This window comes from Melopsittacus undulatus, chromosome 11 (genome assembly GCF_012275295.1).
Source record: "Melopsittacus undulatus isolate bMelUnd1 chromosome 11, bMelUnd1.mat.Z, whole genome shotgun sequence".
Lineage (NCBI taxonomy): Eukaryota > Metazoa > Chordata > Aves > Psittaciformes > Psittaculidae > Melopsittacus > Melopsittacus undulatus.
The window spans coordinates 7,033,291-7,055,145 of record NC_047537.1 but is presented as its reverse complement, the minus strand read 5'-3'; the positions used below and the strand labels follow the sequence as shown (position 1 = coordinate 7,055,145).

The following is a 21,855-nucleotide window of genomic DNA, read 5'->3' as shown; positions in this document are numbered from 1 at the left end:
GTCACTTCAATTATAAGTTCCTGTTGAACCTCTTTCCATATTAGAGGATGGCTCCCAAACACAACTAGAGGCTTACAGACAGTTTATGCAAGTCCTCATGCAACTTTACGTTCAGCCCAATATGACTGTTCAGCTTCACATAGCCTAGAAGTGAACACAAATTGCTGGCTACTTAGAAATTCCAGCTGAGATTCCCAGGAACCTTGTGTTGAACAACTGTTCCACAATTGCCGCTCTACATCGCTCTCTAATCATGACAAAATAAGCCTTTTTGACTTTGGCACAAACATGGCATGAAGCGTGAAATCAAGCCATGTTGTACATCATTTGGAATGGCCAGTCACATGCAGAGTCTCAATAATTAGCAAAATAATTAATACCCTGCTAAATAATTACACATAATTAGGTATGGACAAAAATGAGAGCCTGAGCATGTGTGCTCCTTGAGTTTAGGTTGTAGTGAACAAGCTCAGAATATAAACTGAGTTTTAAGCCCATCGTTGCATGATCTGGCTGCTGTGGCTTTGGGGTAACTGTTGCAATGATGTAATATGGGTCCTGACATTATTCAGAGAAAATGACATTTCTCTCTTCTACCATTCCCCATTGATTAATATTTGGGGCAATTTCCTCTAACTTTTTATAACATCTCTGTTCCCAATGACTTCTGAAGAAGAGGTAGGATTTACTGTTCTGGAAATCCACCTCCAGAAACCAGTGATGGGCAACCAGGACCAATGGTGGGCAGAGGACATGCCTCATTGCTTTCATCATAATGTTCCCACACAGCCCTCTATAATCACATATTCAGGCCTGCATTTCCCTGGCTGAGTTATCTTTCTCTGGATGTGTCATCATTCAAGCTACTTTGAGTGACACTTTTCACCCACACTTCAGGTTTGTGTAGGAGAGGACAGAGGAAGAGTTGTTGGTACTAGATGACCTGGGACTTTCTACAGCAGGAAAGAACATACTCCCTGAAGAAAACGTTTGTTCATCTTCCACAAGGAAACGCTCATTCACCAGAATCACAGGACGATTATTCATCTCCCTGACTAAGCCCAGCAGTACTAGCTATGCAATGAAAAGCTGTAAGTATCCAGAAGCCTTCATAGAGTCAGAAGATGGCCACCTGGTAGAAGGACATTTGGTACACACCTCAAAAGTTGCAGTGGACAAAGATTTCCATGATACCTTCAAGCCTTCCAATGAACCATTCATCACCGAGGCATGACAGGGACAGGCTTAAGGAACACAATAAGCAAATCCCATCTCTCAAGAGGGTGTTCTGTTTCAAGCGCACATGCAGGTCTCCATCTGTGGTTGTGCTGAGCCAGGCCTCCCCTGTGTGGGTGTGGGGAGGGAAACCTTGGCTGCAGTTTTCCCCCCTGAGGCTGATGTGATATATTAGGTGCAGGTGACACTTGGGTCAAGTGAGCACCTGTTCTCCTGAGGCCTCAGGGGAGGCTTACTAACATGGGAAGAATTTATCTTAACAGCTAGAAACCAGGGGAGATTACCCAAGAACATTCTCTCCCTGGGAGCTGTAAAGTGCTGGAATTCACTTCTACCCCTTTAGGATGCTGTGAGGAAGAGAGAAAGGATCTCTCTACAAGGGCAGGAGGAAGGGCTTTATGCTACAGAGCTGATATCTATGTCAGTTTTCAACCTGGATTGCAACAGTCAATAGATACCTTGGTCTGCTGCTAATAACAACCAAACCTCCCCAGCACAGAGGCTGGAGCACAGGGCTGAGCACGTTTTAGTTTGTCCAGAACGTCTTAACAGAAATCACGAGGGGATGACTTTCATACAAAGACCTTTTGGAAAGCAGGGTCTAAAACCAGTGTCATGCACATATACATTGAACACCTCATCTCAGTATGTTTGTCTACTGCAAGGTTAAAACAAGAATTATCTTTAGCAGATAATGGAAAAGGTGAAGCCCCTTTGCTTATGTCATCTAAACCTACCAAGTCAGGATCCCTACACCATTACCTATCCAGTCAGTCATGAAAGATACCCCCATTACATGGAGAGGCCGAGGAAAGGTGACCTACAGGCCATCAGTCTGGGTTCCAAAGGAAGCTGCAGCCTGTGTTTATAACCAGCTGATGGGGTTTTAATAGTTCATGTAAAGTGAATTGCTTGTCTTAATCCAGCTTCCAGTGACTGGCCATATAGTGCACACATGGGGGTTAGCATACTTACAGTGCCAGGTCTAGGACTACTTAAGTAGTCCCGGAGCTGGGAGAAGTGTGCTGGGCCCAAGTCCCAAAAGGGAGGCTAAAACAGTGTATTTGGTCACCTGCAGAGAATTTCTGACCTCTTTGTAGGAGGAACAGAGGAAAATATATTAACTTTTCCCTTTCAAAATGTTGATTTTTAGCTCTAGTTTGAAGACTGCATTCTTTTGAATGTTTTCTTCAGTGTTGTTGTCTTACTCAAACTAGTTTTAATTGTAAAAGAAAGAAATACAGGACTTTCTGACCCTAAATGGAAGGAATTTTGTTGTTCTGGTTTGGCTTTTTTTAACTTTTCAATTTGCTAAGAAAAGCTGTCATTCACCAGCCCTGCTGGAATCACTGCTCTTCTCTCACTCCTAGTGCTGGTACTACTGGCACCAATTCAGTAGATGAACAGAGGCTTTCAGTCTTCTAGAGCTGCCAATCCTGCACCTTTCAAAAATGCCAACTGCACTTTCCATGATAGCAGCGAATCACTGTGCTGCAAAAGCCCAGAGACAGAGCCAGAAGCAGAATCCAGGGCGAGAAGCCTGAGCAGCTCCATGGAAATCAATCATGTACATCCTGTTTTCCACAGGGGTCAGCTGAACACATCCCACTCTCTCCTGATCCTCAGATGGAAGCACAAACCACAAAACCATCTCTTTCTCCTCTACAAGAGGAATTCAGGATTTGGTTGAAGGACTTAACTGACAGGAGACTGGCTTATCCAGCTATTACAGCTTACAGCAGCACACCCCTCCTCTGTGTGCTCAAAGATAGGGAGACAGAAGGAGCAATGTTTCTCACAGCAGCACCTCTGCCAGATGAACCTCTGCCTTTCCTGCCTGATATGTCCAGTTCAAAAGAGCAGCACCCTTATATCACCTATCGCTGCCATTTCTTCAACACAGTGCCACTCTCTGGAAAATGGCTGGCTTCCCCTCTGGAAAACAAGCCACTTCCAGCAGCAGAATCCTCCAAGAAGAGTTACTGAATAGAGGAAACGCAACTTTTTGTCCTGGGGATTCCATCACCAGTGCTCCTGCCTTGTGTAGTCCTGACATGCCAAAAATCATCCCAAAATCCCTACATCCCCCCCCCAAATACTCTCCCCTCAAGGCCCCACACTCCTGTGTACACACACACACAGCCATTCCATTGATTCTGAGGAGGGATAGCTGTGGTAATTAAAAGGTAGCAAAGCTCCTCATCTGCATGAATAGGGGACAAGTCAATACAGTTCAATCTGCTGCTGACTTGACTGCAATCAATTTCTCTTTCTGCCCATCCAAGGCTGTAGCTGTAAAGTACTCACAATCTGATCAATGGTGACCTTGAGAGCGATGAAGAGAGACAAAGCCATACTGTAAACAGAGGGAGGGATGGAGAGGAGCTTTCAGAGAAGAAAGGGAAGGCAGAGCATAATCCTCTTCTAGAGCAAGGCAGAGCTGCGGTTTGGACAGCTGGTGTCAGCCAGCAGGAGCATGCCATGTGTGGGCATGTGTCCTATCAGCCCTCCAGGAAGAGCAGCAACCATTCATCCCACCAATTCACTACATCATGAGGAAGAGGGGGATTAACCAAGGAATAGGATAGCTCTTGCTCAACAGCTCTAATCACTATCACTTCTGAAGTATTGCCATTCCCCCATCTTCAATCTCCATGCTGCAGGGAGCTCATGGTGAAGAAACTCAGAAGCTGGCAGTGCCAGGCACCCAAAGCAGCCCAGCATCTCTACTTGGCTTTAGGCTGAGTCTGCCCAATTCATCTCTCTTGCAAAGTTGTCCAAAGAAATAAAACAAGACTATGCCTTAGTGCATCCCCTTCTCGCTCACACACTCCTGCCCAGCTCCAACCCAAGCCAATCACCAGTAATTAATTAATAATTAATCAATCACTACCTGATTTCATTTTCTGCTTGCAAGATGAAGAAAGAGAAATGAGATCTTAAAATACTACTCTGCAATGGGTTGTGTCTGTCTCTGGCAAATGCAATTTAACTGCCTTAATGAAATGCTAATTGGAAGAAAATGTATATAAAACCATCCTGAATACTACTCTAATTAAATTTCCTTTTTCCAGATCTACAAAGCAAAATGCTCAGCGCAGAAAGAACAGTAAACAGACTCAAAGCCTGTCCTTTCCAAGACAGAGTAAAATTACAAAGGCCTGAACATGGGTTTGTTGGGAATAACACCATTGCTGTTCCTAATTGTGTGTGTGTGTTGTGTGTGTGCATATGGCCTAGCTAAATAAAAAATGATGTTTTATAAAGAGCTGCCTGCTCTTTAACTGATGGACTGGAGGCACTGATCCGACAATTAAAGCATCATCTCAGTAATAGCCATAAATAAACAGCCAGCATTAGAACAGACTTGCAATAAAGATGATATTAAAAGCAGAACAAAATGAGAGGCAGCACTGAATGGGAAAGGGTGAAGTGTAAGTCACATTGATCTGCTGTGTCTTTCTTGCTGAGGATAAGGAAACAATGAGATATCCTTACTGTGGTCCCCCAATACTCAGCCAAGCTGTTACACAGCAAGATAAGGACAGGTCCCTAGCAAGGGGTAATAGGTTTGTAAGTGGCTTTTAGGCAGGAAGAATGAAAAAAGGGAGTAAAGTGGACACAGCCAGCACTGATTAGAAATTTTCCATGGGAACTTGCACAGGGATGCTTTGATTTGTCAAAACTTCAGCTTCTTGAATGCCAGGGTCAGTTCTGACCCATCTTCTACAATTCATAAGATCTTTGAACTGTCAGGAGCGTGCCAGGTTCCCAATTTCAAGTTGCAATTGCTTTTCATATAGACACTATAGATCACTGCACCAAGAGAGTTTAAGGAAAACAACAAACCCAAAACACTCTATTACAAACACAAAATTCCAACTGACCTGACACAGATACTGGTCAGTCACTACAAAATGCTGACCTGGGAACACTTGTGAAGTTAAAAGTGTGTGCCCTCCTTTGGAGAGGGAAAAGAAAGTGCTGACCATCTGAAAAGCCCCTGATATGAGAGAGCAGTGTCCTCTCCAGAACAGACATGCTTCAGCACACACTCACCCTTGACATTGCCATCGGCAAAGCATCACTTACCTCTCTCATACAGCATCAGGCTCTTCATGCAAGACATCAGTAGCTTGAGTCCAGTCGTCCACACAGGCAGTAGGCTTCACATGCTCTATAAGTATTACTATCTTTAAACCCAGCCTGTCAGCAGAGCACCTTCCCAGAGCCTTTAAATGCCTTTGCAAATAGCCTTTCCAACTGAGCATAATTAGCTTAATTAAAACCCTACCTCAGCCTTCTGACTAGAAAGGTTCATGTAATTGCTGTGTTTGTCTTAATGGACTCATTTAGAAGCAGGCTCAGAAAGTCCTCCAGCTCCTCTGCCACTAGGCTGAGACCTGAATACTCACTAAGGGGGAAGTCTCACAGATGTTCTGCTCCTCTGGAGGTGTGGGCATTTGAACTGAGGTCATGAGGGGAAAGGTGGGTGACAGAGATCTCCATGTTCTCCCTAAGCACCACTGATTTCTGTATACTGCTTTCCTTGATGGGATAGGAACCTCCAAAACCTCCAAGACTGAGCCTGGGTGTGTCCTGATGCCATGCCAACACAAGGGAATGTCTTGGCTGTTGTTTCTGTCTGGCTGAGGAACAGACAGCAAGATAACAATAGCCATAAGATAGCAAAAAACTACTTTTACTACATGATCTACAGAAGCCAGTGTTTCTACACCTCTGGTCTAAATACAGCAATTCAGTTTTGTCTCTGCTTTCCAAGGAGCCCCATACGGTTCATAGAAAGCAGAGTCATACTGACCTTCTGTCCACTTCCTAGGGCTATGCCTGTGCAAAGCTAACCACTCTCTTCCCCTGTCACCAGCCTCATGAAGTCCACAAATAGGGCTGATCATTTGTGTTTGCTCTGTGTTGGCTAATGTGACTCCAGAGCAACAGATCATTGTTGAAAGGCTATGTCTGCTCCCTGCTCCCTAATTCTTGTTCCAGTGTTGGAGACAATTTAATTGCCAAGCAGAAAGAGTATCTCAAATTTTGGGCTGATGGCTGCTAGGAGCCAAAATGAGGTAGCAGCATAGGCTTGAGTGGGTTTGGGAGATAAGATCCAGGCTGCTTCTTTCTCCTTAGAGACTCCAGCTTCTTTTTCCTTGCTGCCATGAAAATTGCCTTATTGAATTTTTAAATAAACTGTGCTGGTTGGAATATCTAAAGAGCCTTTGCAGAGACCCTGTCAGGGTTTCTCTTTTCTTAAATTAAAAATCTGGGCCTCAGGCGAAATGGAAATGTCTTTAGATTTGCAATCAGTGCTCATGTAACAGATCTGAAATGCAGTTTATAAACTGGTGATTTGATGGGGTTTGTTCCTAGAGGCCGTAATGAATGGGTTTGTGGGATCTCAATGCTCAGGATGGTGTGACACAAATTGCTACCAATGACCATTACAAGGCAAGAGGGGTGAATGGGAAAGAACAAGAAGAGAACAAGGCAGTCCTAATGGCTGGGTTGCTCATGGAAGTCACATTGTCCTTTCCACCTCCTCCTTATGTTTGTGTTCAACCCACCAGTTTATGCCAAAACAAATTGTTTCCAAGTAGAAAACTTCTATGAGCCCCAAGACCAGCCATCCCTATGTGCCATTCACCTGATGGAGAGGGGAAATTCATAACTAAGTACCTGCTCCTAAGGAGGAATGGGAACTGTCACAGAAATCCTGTTGAGGAGGAAAAAAGCTTGAACTTTGTCCTGAGGCAGCTCTTCCCTCTCACTGAACTCAGTTATTAGCTAAGGCCAAAAGGGAAATCCTTCCAAAGGAAGGCCTCAGGAAGGAGAGAAGGTAGTGAGAAAAATACCTTGTGTGCTGTTTCCCTTTGTCATAGTTACAACTCCAGTGGCCTTAGCTTAGGATTAAATAGGTGAGAAGGTCACTACTGTGCTTGGGTTAAATAGGTAATGAGCACTAGAGGAAGGAGCCACCAAGTTAAGACTATGCCCTGCATGTTGAATAGAAGAGGGGAGGAGGTGACTGGAGGGATGCAGAGAGGCCACAGCAATATATAGGAGAAGCAGATGATCGAGGTGATTTGCTGAGGCCTCATCCAGAGTATGCAAAGACAAATGGTGCAGAGATTCATCAGTCATTGCTAATGCAAGGCTAATGCAAGCTGGGAAAGCCATACATCATTGTGCAGAGCTGGGTCAGAATCAGACACTTCAGGATATTAGCCCTGAGATGGAGCCCCTTGACTGCAGCTCTTCCTTCTCTGCACCTCCACACCAGCCTCACTTATTTCCTTATCCTGGCGGGATCATCTCACCTGCAACAAGCATGGAGGGAGCATTCACCATGGGCCACATAGGTCCCAAGCCCTGAAGCACTTGGGAATTGCACCATGCTACAATGTGTTGCTCTCACAGTCTTGTAATTCACACATATACATCTTAAAAACACATTTTTCTCAATGTGGCTAACCCAAAGGTACCACTGATGTCTCCCAGCCCACACTAGTTCAGTGCCAATCTTCTTTCCTCATCCCACCTTTGCTTCCATATTACTTTGCTTTTGCTTTATTAAACTTACCCTGACCTATGAGGTTTTTCCCACCTTACTTGCTCCCTTTCCTATCCTGCTGAAGAGGGGAGTTGATAAAGCAACTTGGTGGGCACCTGGTGTCCAGTCAAGAGAAACCCACCCCAAAGAGCAAGAGAAGTGGATTGAGTATATAAAAGTGCCTGTTGGAGCTCATAGCTCATATATATCTCAAAAGGTTTGTGGCCTCAAGGCATAGTCATTTCTTCACAGCTGAGTTTGCCTCAGGCTGATGCTGCATCACTGAGATGAAGCAAGAGGAACGAGCTCATAGGCAGATTGTGCAATGCTGGTGAGGTCAAAAGTATAGGAGCTGCTGGGGCATCAGAGCTAAGCTGTAGGGCAGGGAGAGGAATGTGCTGTTGGGTTGGGAAGCTGCACAGTGCTCTGGGAAAGGGGCAGGTCGATGCAGAGCCAGGCTGCAGGGTTTGGAGCAGGCCTGGGAAACCTTGTTTTTTACTCTGCCTCCCCCCCAATATGGTAAATGTTTCTTATCCATCATTATTATGTCAGTGCACATCGAGATGGCCTAAGGGCTCTGCAGAGGTCAGTGGGCTGAGCCATAAAAAGGCACCCAAAGATGAGCTGACGTCTTTCACACAGAAAAGGAGTGGGTGAGATCTTTAGATCTCTGGAGTCAGACACAGATTGCAGCCTTGGTAGCTTGAAACTCCAGTTTCCAGTATCCATCATTCTTCTAAATGCTTCTCAGGGTGTGACTCAGGATGGGCTCAGACAAAACTGAAGATGAATTGAAAACTCTTCAAATGGAGATAGGGCCAGTTTCAGCATCTTCTTCACTCAAAGACTGGGGAGGAGGGATGTTGAAAACTGTCCAAAGGTTATCTCCTGTGCAATGTGGAAAATGACAGTTCACAATGTCTTTCTCACTCTAGCTTAGCAAATTATGGGATTGGAGGGCTTTTTATTTGCTTTGCTAATGTATGACAAAAGGTAAAAACTTTTTCCCTCATTGTGCTGAGTTTGACTGGGAAAGAGTTAATCTTTCCATGGCAGACAGTATAGCCAATGTTTTGGTGCTGGAAACAATGTTTTGGGTTGTGCTGGAAACTGTTGCCAATCCCGGGATGTTTTGGTTCCTACTGGAGTGCACTGTTGCCAGCCCCAGCCTGTTGGGCTCCTGCTAAGCAGCGCTTGCCCAGCCATTCACACAGCTCTGCTCTGCTCCTCGCACCATTCCAGGCAGCTGTGGGGGGCACAAGGGGTTGGGGGGGACACAGCCGGGACAGCTGATCCTGACTGACCCAAGGGATATCCCAGATCATATGGAACCTTGCTCAGTGTATAGAGCTGGGGAAGAAGGAGGAAGGGGGATGCTTTACATGCCCTTTGCTTCTGCCTCTCAAAGCCTCTTTTGCTCTGGCTAAAGCGCTGTGCAGTGGCCTGCTGTGGGAGCAAGCACTTAGCTCCATCCCACATTGCCGAGTGGAATTTCAGGGCTATACATGTCCCCAGGAAATATTTTGTCTCCTGGTTGAAGCCAGAAACTGGCTGTGTCTGTGGCAACCCAGTGTCGAAATCCCCTGTGACTCATTTAAAGATACCATAAACCAAAGGATTCTTTACCTGGTGATAAAATTACCTTAAAGCATCAACATCATTCACAACTGGACAAGATCCCACGATCCTGTGGCTGTAGAACTGTTCTAAAGTTCAACCCCGTGGCACACACCCCTCTGACATCCATGAGGAGTGAGGGTACCCAGCACCAGCCTGGATAGGAGTTTATCTGGAGGGAGGAAGAGAACAGACGTAAATACATGTGTGTGAGAGAGAGCGCAAATGAAAGGGAGAGAGACTACTGGAGGGCTTCATCATTCCCTGTCTAGAAGATATTTCTCCATTGACTCTATTTAAAGTCAGCCTCAGGCTCATGGGCTTGGAGAGCTTTTAGCAGATGAAAGAACTCACTCATCAGGCAGAGGGGTTTTGATTATTTTTTGCTCTCCCAGGTCTGTTTTAAACCCATTTCAGCAGTTGCTGAGAACTGTCAGGTGCCTTTGACAGATCCGTACTTTACCATGGACTTTGCGTGGCCTGTTAGCCCATCAGAATGCAAATTGGGGTTACATTTAAAACACAGGCCCCCACTTTGTCTTCAAAACGCTGCTGGAAAGTCATGAAAGCAAATGTAGGTGTTCCTGGGACTGTACTTTCTCTTCAGGCTCTGTTCTGGCAAAGCTGCTGGGGTTTGCAAGCCGGGAATGTGTGTGTAAGCATGTGTGTGTGTGTGTGTCTGCTACAGGCATTGCTCTAAACTGTGAGTATAAATCTTCCTCTCTGACTGAGTGAGATTTATAGCCCAGCCATGGGGCTCCCAGCACCTTCCAGCAGAGCATCCCTCTTTCAGATCAGGGCAAGCTCAGTGATGGGGTATGTGAAGATGCTCAGCCTCTTCTACCCTGCTTCCCTCCTCTTCCTTTTCCAGATGGCATTAGGGTTTAGTGGCAAAGCAGAGGCCTGTGCCAATAGCTCACACTGAGGCAATAATGAAAGCCATTTAATGAAGGCTGAGTCAACAAAAACATGCTTCCTTTTCAACAAATAAACAGTTTTATTCCCCTGCCTTGTTTCTCCCACTAGGAGCTTTCTACAGATTAACATTGCAACAGATGAGCATCTTTGGTTTACCTCCAGATTAGGTACAATCAGTATCATGGTGACACAAGCTGTTGTGTCACTGGCTGCTCCTGTCCCTCAACCTGGACAAGGAAGCCTGCCTCTGGGCACATGCTCCCAATCAGAGGGTTATCCATCCATCCTGATCTGAGAACCCAGTCTGAACCTGCTTAACTGGTTTTATTTTCTAGTAGACCCTTATTTTTTTCATTCCTTTTAAATGTGCTGAAAGAAAAAGTCTATTTTGTCTGAAAATAATTTATTTCCCTTGAAAAATACCCCTTCCTCTCTAATAATCCTCCAGCTCTGATTTAAAGCTGCTTTGTCAAGGTGGTGTGAGGGGGTTTGTTTTTAACGGCAATGACATTGTTTCATGCAGACTCATGCATGAAAATTTACCTATATTCTTTTTTAAACAAGCCAGGGTGAAAAAGGCTCTGCCATCAGTTATCTGTTCATGGAGTTATCTATTTATATCAGTTGTACTGAACCTACTCTCATCCCATCATGAACTATTTCTTACCCTCAGAGGCCCACACCTGGGAACCTGCAGGTTCTGCCGTACCAGGATATTTCCTGGCATTACTCAAGGCATGACCATTAAGCTGGAAAGGATTTTCCACTGAACTGAGTTCATTCCAAAGAAAATTCCTTCACACTTATCAGATTTAGTTAATAAAATGAAATGAAATGGGTAAACCTTTACTGCAAGATTATTTGGAATGATTTTGAAGCACTCCTCTGCAAATGGTTAGTGGTGTGTTCCCCTCCTTCCTTTAATGTCTGGATTCTCCCTTTCCCTGCAGTCTGCCTCTCGTCTGGCTCACTGAGGCAGCCAGATGGTGTAATTTGCAGGTACCTCCACAGCACTTACTTGTCTGACATGCCTGAACGGATTGAAACATGCACAGAAACATTCGAAACCTCATTGAAAGGGTCTGGATAAAGTCCTGGAATGTGTTAGATCTGGGAGACAGACCAGGTACATTCACCCCTGAAGACTGCAGAGCACAAAAACCCAGGGGAAAGAGTTCGTACCTGTATGTGTGCACATGGAGATGAGATTGTGTGGATGCAACTGCCATGGATCTTTACAGGACTACTTTCCAGTAAATAAGTATAGTATGATTGCTCATGTAGTGTGTCTCACTGCATTTGTATGTGGGAGTGTGTACTAGTAAGTATACATGACTCCCCCCATTGCTGTTTGTCTCCATGCTGTGTGTGTGTGTTTGATGTATATACACTTCCTATAGAGATGTCCAGTTGAGGCAGCAGCTATAGCAGGACGTGCCTGGCATTCACAGACCAGGCTTGTTTTTGAAGCCAGTGTGCCTGCAGAGAGCATGTAAGATGCCCATGTGTGCAGAGGAGGTTTCTGATTGCACGTACATCCTTGCTTACTGCACACAGTCTGTAGGTAACAGTAGGGAGCTGAGATGTATGACGAATGACCAGAATACCTACTGCTGGCTGGTTCCATTAGTTTTAAGACAGGCACCTGCAAGAAAATGCATGTTTCATCCCTCTCAGAGGGTGCACAGAGGTGCCCATGGGAGGAAGGAGACTCACATACCTTTGAGTCAACAGTATTCAAACTGTGCTGCAACAGTGTCACTATTTCCCTTGCATCTTCATGTTCTCTGGGGCATCTGTCCATCATAGAAGTGTGTGGAGAGAGGTGTGTGTAGAAAATGCACCTCCACCAATGAAGGTTTGATTGTATTTTATCACTTCTTGGGCTTCTGCTTCTTTCTTTAGAAGTATGCTGCCAGCTATCACACAGCTCTAGTAAAGGGGGCAGTGTACATGATGCTGGGTCAAAATCAAGGAGCCTGGGACTAGTGAGTAGTGATGCTTCTGGGCAGAGCTACAACAGAAACTGAGAGTGGAACTTGCTGGAGACTCTTATGAAGTGTAAGCTATAGAGAACTGGGCTAAAATGCCTCCTAACACACAAGGACAGTTGGCACTCACTATCTGCATCAGTGCTTTCCAGGCAAAGACGTCTGCTGCCACTGAATAAAATCTCCCCTGGAAATACGTCTATGAACAACAATAACTTTGCAGTCAAGGATAGGAGAAAACAAACACTTAGCATGCGGAGAATTGAATCAAACACCTACTTAAATATGAAAAGAATATCATCAGGAAAATATAATGCATTTTGGACTAAAAACAAAGAACAAGACAAAAAGGCTTCTTCTGCTTCAGCTGGGAACAGAAGGAGCTGAGCAAAGGGACAAGACTCCTGTGCAGAAAGAGAAGTGTCAGGCCCTTGCACGGTGCCCTGTTGTTGTGCTGGTACATGGTGGCACCCTGTCAGCACTTTGCAAGAAGGAGCTCCATCTTTCTTTCTTACATGGCCTGACAGCTTTTCAGAAGAGATTTATACAGGGACAGATCGGAATATCTGTCATAGCAAAGCACCATGATCAAGAGAAATGAGGCATTGTGAGTCTCTGAGCTGGGACCTCACACTTCTAAGGGCAGAAGAGATCTTGTTTCAGGACAGGGCACAACCATGGGCGCTGCTCAACACCTCATAGTATCGGGTCACTGGGCTACATCAGTATGAGGCATGTACTCTAGGATTTATCTAGCTGTACACAGATACCTGGAGCTTCCAGGTCTGCATCCCTGCAGGTTGGTGAGCCTCCCTTTACAATGGAGGCAGAGAAACTGTCACTTGTAGGGCCCAATTTATCTCTTTTTAAGACAGGCATCTAAAACAAGTCAGATGAACTGTGCTGTAGAATTGCTTGTTTCTCTTTCCCAGCTCTAAGGGAAGTCCAGGCAGCTAGCTCAGCTGAAGACAGTTGTTCTAGAGCTGCTGAAAGTAAGAAGATGTGAATCCCAGCCCTCATGTGCAGATGGGCCACCCCACAGTGCCTGGCACAGCCCTGAGAGCCCATTGCTGGCTCCATACCCACAGCATCCCTCAGCTAAGGCACACAAGCAGCAGAGCACACATCTCATGGGTAGCAGGTGGTAGAAAGGTCTGCAAAGGGTTGGGATACAGCCACATTATGAATAGGTTTAAACATGCTCAGAGAAACCAAATTTAGCATTTTTCCTTCTCTGGTTTAAAGGAAAAAAAGAGAACATATCACCATTAGCATTAAGCAGCAAGTTTGCTTGACTCGGCCGCTGAGCCACTCTGCTGTGACAAAGCCATGGGAGCATTTTACAAGGACAAAGGTTGCTGGCTGGTGAACAGCAGCGTATTAACATGGAAATGACAGCAATCCATATCGGAGCACAGTGCCCATGTAAATCTTTCTTAGGCTATTAGCAGTATGTGGAACACGTCCTCAGATGTGGGACACTTCTTTGCAGGCACTGGGTGACTGGTTCGCAGCCTCACAGTGCTGTACTGATGGTGGCACTGGAGCATATCTACTATGCTGAATAACTGGGAGGAAAAGAAGGGAATAAAGAAAGCAGATTGTGATTCAGACCTCTGCTTTCCCAGTGAAGCTCCTCCAGACCCCAGCTGTGGTGTAAATTGAGATTCCACATGAATGCTGTTGCTTGCTTTCACTGCTCGTTGGGTGCAATTTACTTGTCTTATCCGATTTACACTCTGCACTCAGGTTTGGAGCATAAATATACAAGCTCATATAACTCTGAGAGCATCTTTCTTCAGTCTCCCATCTCTCACACCCGCTCAGATCCATCAAATTCAAAGGAAGTGATTTTAATTTCAGAGATCTTCCTTTTCTCACCCAAAGCCACACTGATTTCTGCACTAAGGTCTCCTTACTCTATCAGCAGAGTTTTCCATTGGATTTCATTTTATCTTCTGATCTGAAGGGTTTAAGTGTGAATTAAGTGATGCCAAGGCTCTGAGCCCAGCCCCTCTTCTTAGAGGTGAATTTCAGTCTAACTGAAAAGCGTGTGCATTAGGAATGCATTCCCCAAGCATGAATAAATGTTCTCAGGGGGCTCCTTAACAACATACAATCTTCGAAGCAACAGGTTGCTTTACTAAGATTAACAACCTGGAGGAGAAGGATTAATATAATTGCTACTCCTAACCAGAGCGGAGGAAAATAACCACAATGAAGTTAAAAAATCCCCTTTGAAACCTGGCAGGTAATTTTTAATCCTTATTTTTTGCATATCTTGCAGGAAGTTCCCTGATGTCAAGCAGGATGTAGAAGCATTCACCTTCTCCTCCCTATTTTTCAGAAGGTTTTTTAAGCTCAGATCAAAACACAGGGCATTTTTAGGAAGCAACATCCTACCTGACCTTCCACCAGCTCTGTTTCACATTTCATGCCATAAGAATAAAAGGAAAGGAAAAGACCACCTAGCCCAGTGTCATATGTTCAGTAGTGCCCAAAATTGCCACTAGGAAAGACTATATAAACAAGGCAAATAAGTGGCACCATTTCTCTCCTGGTCTTTCTCAGCCTCCAGTGATCAGCAGCACAGGGATTGCCCCAGTCAGAGGTGTTATCTTTGGGTTTAATGCCCTTGATGGACGTTTTTCTTCCATGAAGTATCTAATAGCTTCACAAAATGCATAGTTAAGATGTAAAACTCTGTTTTTCTGTGAATACCAGAAGTTTACATGGGTTCAAAAAGTGAACTGTGAAACCGCATTACAGTTTCACCTTTTGGATGTGCTATTTACAAACACACCTTGACAAGCAAATCTCTTCTCAGGAGACATCATGACTTTGATACATGCTTTTTTCCCCCCCTTTTCTTTCTTTAAAACCATTTCTGGCATAAACATGTTGCACAGCAAATCATGCAAAAGTGTTTTCCTGAAGTCAACAGCCTCCAATGTATCCAATAGAGCGCAGCACTCCTCCAGTGCATCCGCAACAGGGATGTTGTGAGGGCTGGTGCCTCGTCAGATCAGATGTACTACAAGGTATTTGTTCTGCTGCCCAGAAGTGGAACATCAGGAGCTGCTGGACTGTGACCAGTTGAATAATTTTCAACAAATACATGGAAATAAACATAATCATCTTGATCACATTAATCACAGTCTCATAGGAAACCTTCACGTGGATTTCCGTGTGTTGGGAGCCAGTTTGTTCATTATCCCTGATTCCCTGGTGGTCCTGGGCAGCCAGAGCAGAATTCACCCTTGTGTAAGAGCCAGTGCAGAGCCAAGTCATCTCCGCAATGCCACTTGCATGGCTCTGAAGTCTGCGCTCTTTGCATTTGTCCTCTATGAGGTGGTGTAGCAGAGAGGTCTTGTAGGATCTGAGGAGGCAGACATGGCTAAGGCCAAGCAGCAGAGCACCAAATCTGTTTATTATGCCTTTTCCACCTTACATGTACTTTTTTTCCCTGTCAGGCTGTCAAGCCCCTCTGCATGTTACATAGGTGCTAAGGAATAACCCATTCACTTATGTAGGGAGGTTTTAAACTCCCACCAAACCCTTTCCGCTGCAGGATATTTGTTTTAACAGCTGCTTTTGCCACTATAGAAACAGCAATGGGAAGTCAAGCCTGCTGCCTTCAAGGGGAAGAGTAAGCCCCCACTTAAGCAGCAAGCACCATGGGCTCTTTAAAGCCTTCCCCATGCCAGGTTTAGTCTCTCTCTCTCTTTCCTTGCTCACTTTTGTGTATGTTTTCCAACTTCTACTCTGAGTCTCCTTTGAAGCTGAGCCTGTTACAAGTCTCTCCAGGTCAGATCCACATCTGTCTCCATTGGTGTTCTGATCTGTGCTGCTGATGGTGGGCACTCTGCAGCAAACACACTGGCAGTCTTTCCCCTCCAGCCCCAGCACATATTTCAGATAACTTCAGATCCACATAAACAGACCTTCTGTTCAAGTAGCTGAAACCTTTTCAGCCTCAGCTTTGCTGGGAAGAGACAGAGATGCCCCCTCAGGCAGAGTGAAAAGGGCCCAACTGACACTGTGATGACAGCCCAGTAAAATTCCCTGGGCCCTAAATATTTTATCATCATAAAATAAACATAGATCTTCTCATCATGAAATATACATGAAAAAATGTTTAAACATGTTAATTATTAAACCAATATTGATTCATATTGGATGAAGCATTAACGGGTGGAGTCTGGAGGAGGAAAATTGGCAAATGTATTTAACGTCGAAAGAGCGCTTGCCACATATCAATATTCATCAGGTATAACCACTAATAATCATAAAAGTGACAGGCCAGATTTATGGCTCCTGTGCATGAAGGCAAGCCTGTGCAAAGGGACAAACTGAAATATTAAGATGGGAAGCACAAAAATTCATTAGCTTTTTTTTCCTCTCCCCAGCTCATCATTGTGATTTTATGGATAAACTGGGGATTTGTGTGGGAGTCTGAGCAAACAGTGGGAAGACTCTTCCGAGTTTATTTCAGAGCACATTGTCAGAAAGATATAATCAGGCTGTCATCTCATCCTGGTGCCATCAGAGTGCACAAGGAGTTAACTGTCGCTCGGGTGTCCTCTCTTTGGACATTTATTCAAGGAATTTTAAATGGATTTTAGGAAGGTGGGAGAGTGGGAAGTGCGTCATGTGCCACCTTTAGCATTTGCAGAGTTGAAGGTGAAGCTTGATTGAGTTTTATGGTGCAAGTCAGTTAATTCTGATTTGGGGTTGTAAATATTCTCCCCAGAGGAAAATACCTTGCTTACTATGTCTGCAGGAATTCTTTTGCAGTGTTTTTTTCCACTGGGAGCTTTAGCTTTGATAATATAACAGGATCACAACGTGGATAGAAAGGAGGGTATCAGGGACTGAAATATCCATTAATATGGGAGATCTGTCAAAAGTCTTTCATTCTGTCCATCCAAACCACTCAAGGGGAAGGAATCCTGACTTATGAGACAGAGTACAGTCTGTCTCAGGACATTCATGGTGTTATCTGGGTCTGGTTTTAATTTACCACCCCACCTAGACTTTTTCACCCTGATTTACCTCAATATGAACAAGTATACTGAGACCTGGTTCTTCAGTCTACAACACTCTGGGACTGTGTGAACACAACAGTATTTCTGCAATATGGAGTTTGAAAGAACTGCAGAATTTCAGAGAGAGTTCATTGTATTTAAAACATTTCCTTGAGAAGAGCTTCTCCTTTCTTGGTCTTTAAACAAAAAGCACAGTGAGGTTCAGTGATTGTGTTCAAGGACTCCAGCTTAAATTTGTTCAGTCTACAAATCAAAAAGGGAATTTGTTTTCTTAACAGCCACCTCTGCACACACGGGGTGATACCAGAGAGTTAAGAGGTGCTCTCTGTCTGGCATGCCAAATTAATGCAATACTTCTTATTGCCGTGTCGCTTTGTAGGACTAATAAAAGTTAGAAGGCAGCGAACACTTAGAAACCTGTTCTTCTGAAGTGATGGGGGGGTCATATGGGTACTAATGGACAGAGGAAAGTTAAATAAATCATTCCCTTCCTTGCTGCAAGTTGGTCTCAATGTCAGGGCTGGTATCTGACTGAGCTGCTGGCATAATTTACTGCAGATATATGAATGCATAAGCTGTTACACAGAAGGCAATGTTAGAGAAAAAAGAACAGATTAACAGGACATAGCCATTCAGTTGACCAAATACAGGCCTGGAAACAGGGATCTTTTAGGTTTTTGGTCCTGTACCCACCAACTCTTACTGCATTCAGAAGAGAGTTGGAATTCCTTTTTTTCTAGCTACAGAATATATGCCGGTATCACAGCAAATGTCAACCTTTTGCTATGGGACAACATGTTCAAAGGCTAAAGCCTGTAACATCTGGCAGCTGTAGTATTCTGTTGAACAACAGCTTTACTGTCTATGTTTATCTGCAGGAGAAATGCTTCTGAGCCTATGCATAGAGATGATACACTAAATTGTCCATTTAATTTCCACTTACTGTGAGATTCAGCATACATTAAATAACATTTGATCATTAAAAGCATGTTTATGGACTCATTGCTACCAGTGATATGTGACTAATACATAGTAAAGTGCATTTTGTCATGATCAGTTGATTTCAGAGTAATTTGTCATTGACAGTTGTTAATCTGAGGGTTCTCTTTCCACTGTCTCCTGAAAGATGTGTCTGGGGGGTATCCTGCTATGGTTGTGTTCTTGTGTAATGTCCTTGCATAAAACAAGGAGTGGAGCAGTCCACTCATGGAGAGACCCCCAGTGTGGGATGGATGCTTTATGGCACTGATTTCCTGAGTGTCACTACATTCAGTGGAAGCATCTGGGAATTAAGGGGGAATACTACTGCGAAGACCAGTCATGTCTAGTGTCCAGCTGGAAAACATGACATATCTCAAAGCAGAGCCACAATTAACCTTTAAAAGGTGCAACATTGGCCAGATTTCCTAACAAATTCATGCTGTGTTTGAATGTGGAAATGTATCAGAATTCCTTTACTTACCTGCTTTACTACAGAGTCCTATCCAATAAATCTGTACTGATTGGCCAGCTTTAATTAAATGTGATGCAGGGATTAACAACCTCAAAAATATTAAGTTCTCATAAGTTTCACAAAAAACTGACTTTGGTGGAGTCTGTAATTAACTATACACAGAGGAATTCAACAACAGGATATGTGGAAAATGAGCTTCATTTCCACCAGTCACAGAAGTAGCTGGTATCTTGAGGGGATGTTCTCCCAGTGGAAACCATCCATTTGTCAGAATCAAAAGGTGCCACAGGAACAAACACTGATTTCAGTAAAACTCCAATTGAAGAGTGCTGTTTAGTCAGCATATTTTGAGTTTTCCAATTTTAAACAACTATCCTTCCTTTTAATATGTTACCCTTCTCGTATATTAAAAAATGCCAAACAGAAAACAAACAACAACAAAAAATGCATATATTGGGGGTTGAAACAGATGGAAATTTGTAATAAATCATTTTCTTCAAAATTTTACCATTATAGGTCACGGTAAAATGTTGATTTTTCAGTACACCTTAATAAAGAAAAGGTTGAAAAACTGGAATGTGCACTGAAAGAGAAGTTCCAAGTTTTGTCCTGAGCATTAAAGATCCCTTCAGAGTGAAAGGATCAGCTATATCCAGAGAAACCTTCTCTCTGCAACCATACTATCCACACCAATGTGCAAGTAAGTCTTCATCAATTATTGACCTACCCTACCCACATGATACCACCAGTAATGCTCATCTCACAGAAGGAGCCAGAACATCTGGCATTCGGGCAGAAAGCAGAGCCAGGTAGTATTGCTCTTCTTGCCTTTGTCTTTGGCTACCTAATGCTCACATCCCACTGCCAAGCTGTTAGTCTCTTGGTAAGCAACAGCAGCATTCCCTAGCCGATGTGGCTGCTGGCAAGGGAACACAGACCTCTCTTGCTTTACAATGGTCATCCTCAAATCCCTTCTATATGTCATTGTAATTACTCTATCATTTCCTTTGTCTTAGGTCAGGACCTTCTCTCATCCAAGAAAACAAAACTAGCTATCATTGTGACCTGCATACTAGAAAAGACTCATCCAGTGCTGCTCTGGGTGTATGGGAAACATTCAGAGAGGGTGTTCAATACCAAGGAAGCCCAAGCCATCCACATTAGTCTACTGTCTATGGAATCTACAGTAAAACTGGTCAATGGTGTCTAAATAATCAAGAGCTAGTTGTTCAGATTGGGTTTATTCAGCAGATTGGGATCCCTATACCTCAGCGTCCTCTGGCAGCCCAGTTTGGTGGTGGTAACTCTTTTTTTGTGTGGTCTCACTGCTGAGACTGTGGTTTTTAGTCATAGATTAAAACTAGGCAGTAGTTAGTCTACTGACAGCTTGATCTCAGCTGGAATCACTAGGTATTGCAAAAATGAGCCCTAACAGGCACCATTCGGCATGGCATGCTCACTTGTAAGCTGGGATGTAATGACATGGGACACACTTTGCAAATGCATCTGTCTTCTGGGCCTAACAGCAGCCACATTGTGTGGGATGCAATTAGGAGGTCATGGAAATGCTGTCACTGATGGCTTTCTGGCTGCCTTTGGAAAATGTTCTCAACACATAGCTAATAAGTAGGTTTCTTTGATACCACTTTGATAGTTACGGACAGCAGGAGGAAAACAAACAGAAGACCCAGCTCAGTGCTATTATTCCTTTTAACTTTGCTTAGCAAATGATTCTGAAGTGCTCAACACAATAACTCTCCCTTTTAAGCATAGGTTTTCCACTCCTCTTCCTTTGCTAGGGTCTAATTTTAAGGGAGCACTTTGGGATTTTAATAACAGAATTATACACTTTGCCCACAGGTCTTTAATCTCTCGATGTTTATCCCATCAGTTCTGTCTCTGGCGAGCCTTTATCCTAGGATGTTTGTCTATTAAATTAACAGTATTTCAGAAGAAGAGAAGCCATTTGCAAGCAGTAAATCACAAAGCACTAGCATTCACTTAGTTCTCTCACTGTTACATCACTCTGTATATTATACACTGTTCTATATACTCAGTGTATCACGGAGTTCTTCATCTTCTCTGCCACCCCCGCCCTCCGCCTCCATGCTGTCTGCGAAATGCACAAACCTCTCAGAGGCAGGCGAATCAAAAGAGAAAGAGACAGATGAGATTTGCGCAAGCAGAGAACTGGGAAGGCTTGGAGTGTTTGGATGGCACTGCTGGATTTTGGCTGGCTTGCCTATAGAGAAGAGGCTAGAGCAGAGCCCTACACAACTGAGCATTTCACCGTGTGCCAAAAGCAGTGACTAACAATGCCCAGCAAAACCTCAGTGTCGGAGTGAATGCAGCAAAACATCGTGCTTCCCACCTACTGTTGAAATGAAACCATCCTGGGATGGAGGCAGCCCACGCTGAACAATGTATGGCGAAGTACCATGGTGCTGCATGATCAGAAAGAGATGCATATGTTGTATGGTGAAGGAAAAGAATTAGTTGGAAGGAGGCCAAGAAAGAGGTAATAATAATTCTGTTTATGCCCAAAATACAAATGAATATGTCTTGAATGGCTTTAGATGTCTTAATTCTTGGTCTTAATTGAAGGGGTCTTTCCTTAAGAAAGCAACCTGCAGCAGATGTTTGGAAATATTTTCAGAGCTCATTGCACTCTAACAGAATCACCAGCACTGAGAAACATTCATTTTTTTGCTCCTTGGATTCTGCCCATCCAGCAAATGGAGTGGGTTCAGTTTCATTTAAACATTAAGAACTGCCAGGTCCCTAGCAGAAAGTAGGCATGGTGCATCTGCAAGCAGATGGGGAACATCTCCATGTAAGCATTTATGAGATGCCTAACATAGTTTTCCTCTCACAAAAAAAGAAGCAAACAGATGAAAATCTAAATGTTAAGGGCAGTATGAAACAACAGTTTGGGGAAAAAAAATCTGAACAGGTTGCACAAAGCAATCTGTTGCAAAGACTTCTATTTTATGTCCCTGTTGACTTCTTGCTTCCTACCCTCCT

At 44.0% G+C, this 21,855-nt stretch overlaps 1 protein-coding gene across 2 annotated transcripts in view; it reads right to left on the bottom strand.

The window, feature by feature from the left end:
• Positions 1 to 5,434, bottom strand: part of BRINP1 (BMP/retinoic acid inducible neural specific 1) — a 106,575-nt gene extending 101,141 nt beyond the window's left edge. Inside the window, exon 1 of one of the 2 annotated variants that reach the window (XM_031045904.2) lies at positions 5,329 to 5,434. The gene's annotated coding sequence lies outside the window, so the exon portion shown is untranslated. Of the gene's footprint in view, positions 1 to 3,543; positions 3,649 to 5,328 lie in introns of those variants that run through there. The other variant, XM_034067970.1, reaches the window with a different exon arrangement.
• Positions 5,435 to 21,855: the final 16,421 nt, after the last annotated feature.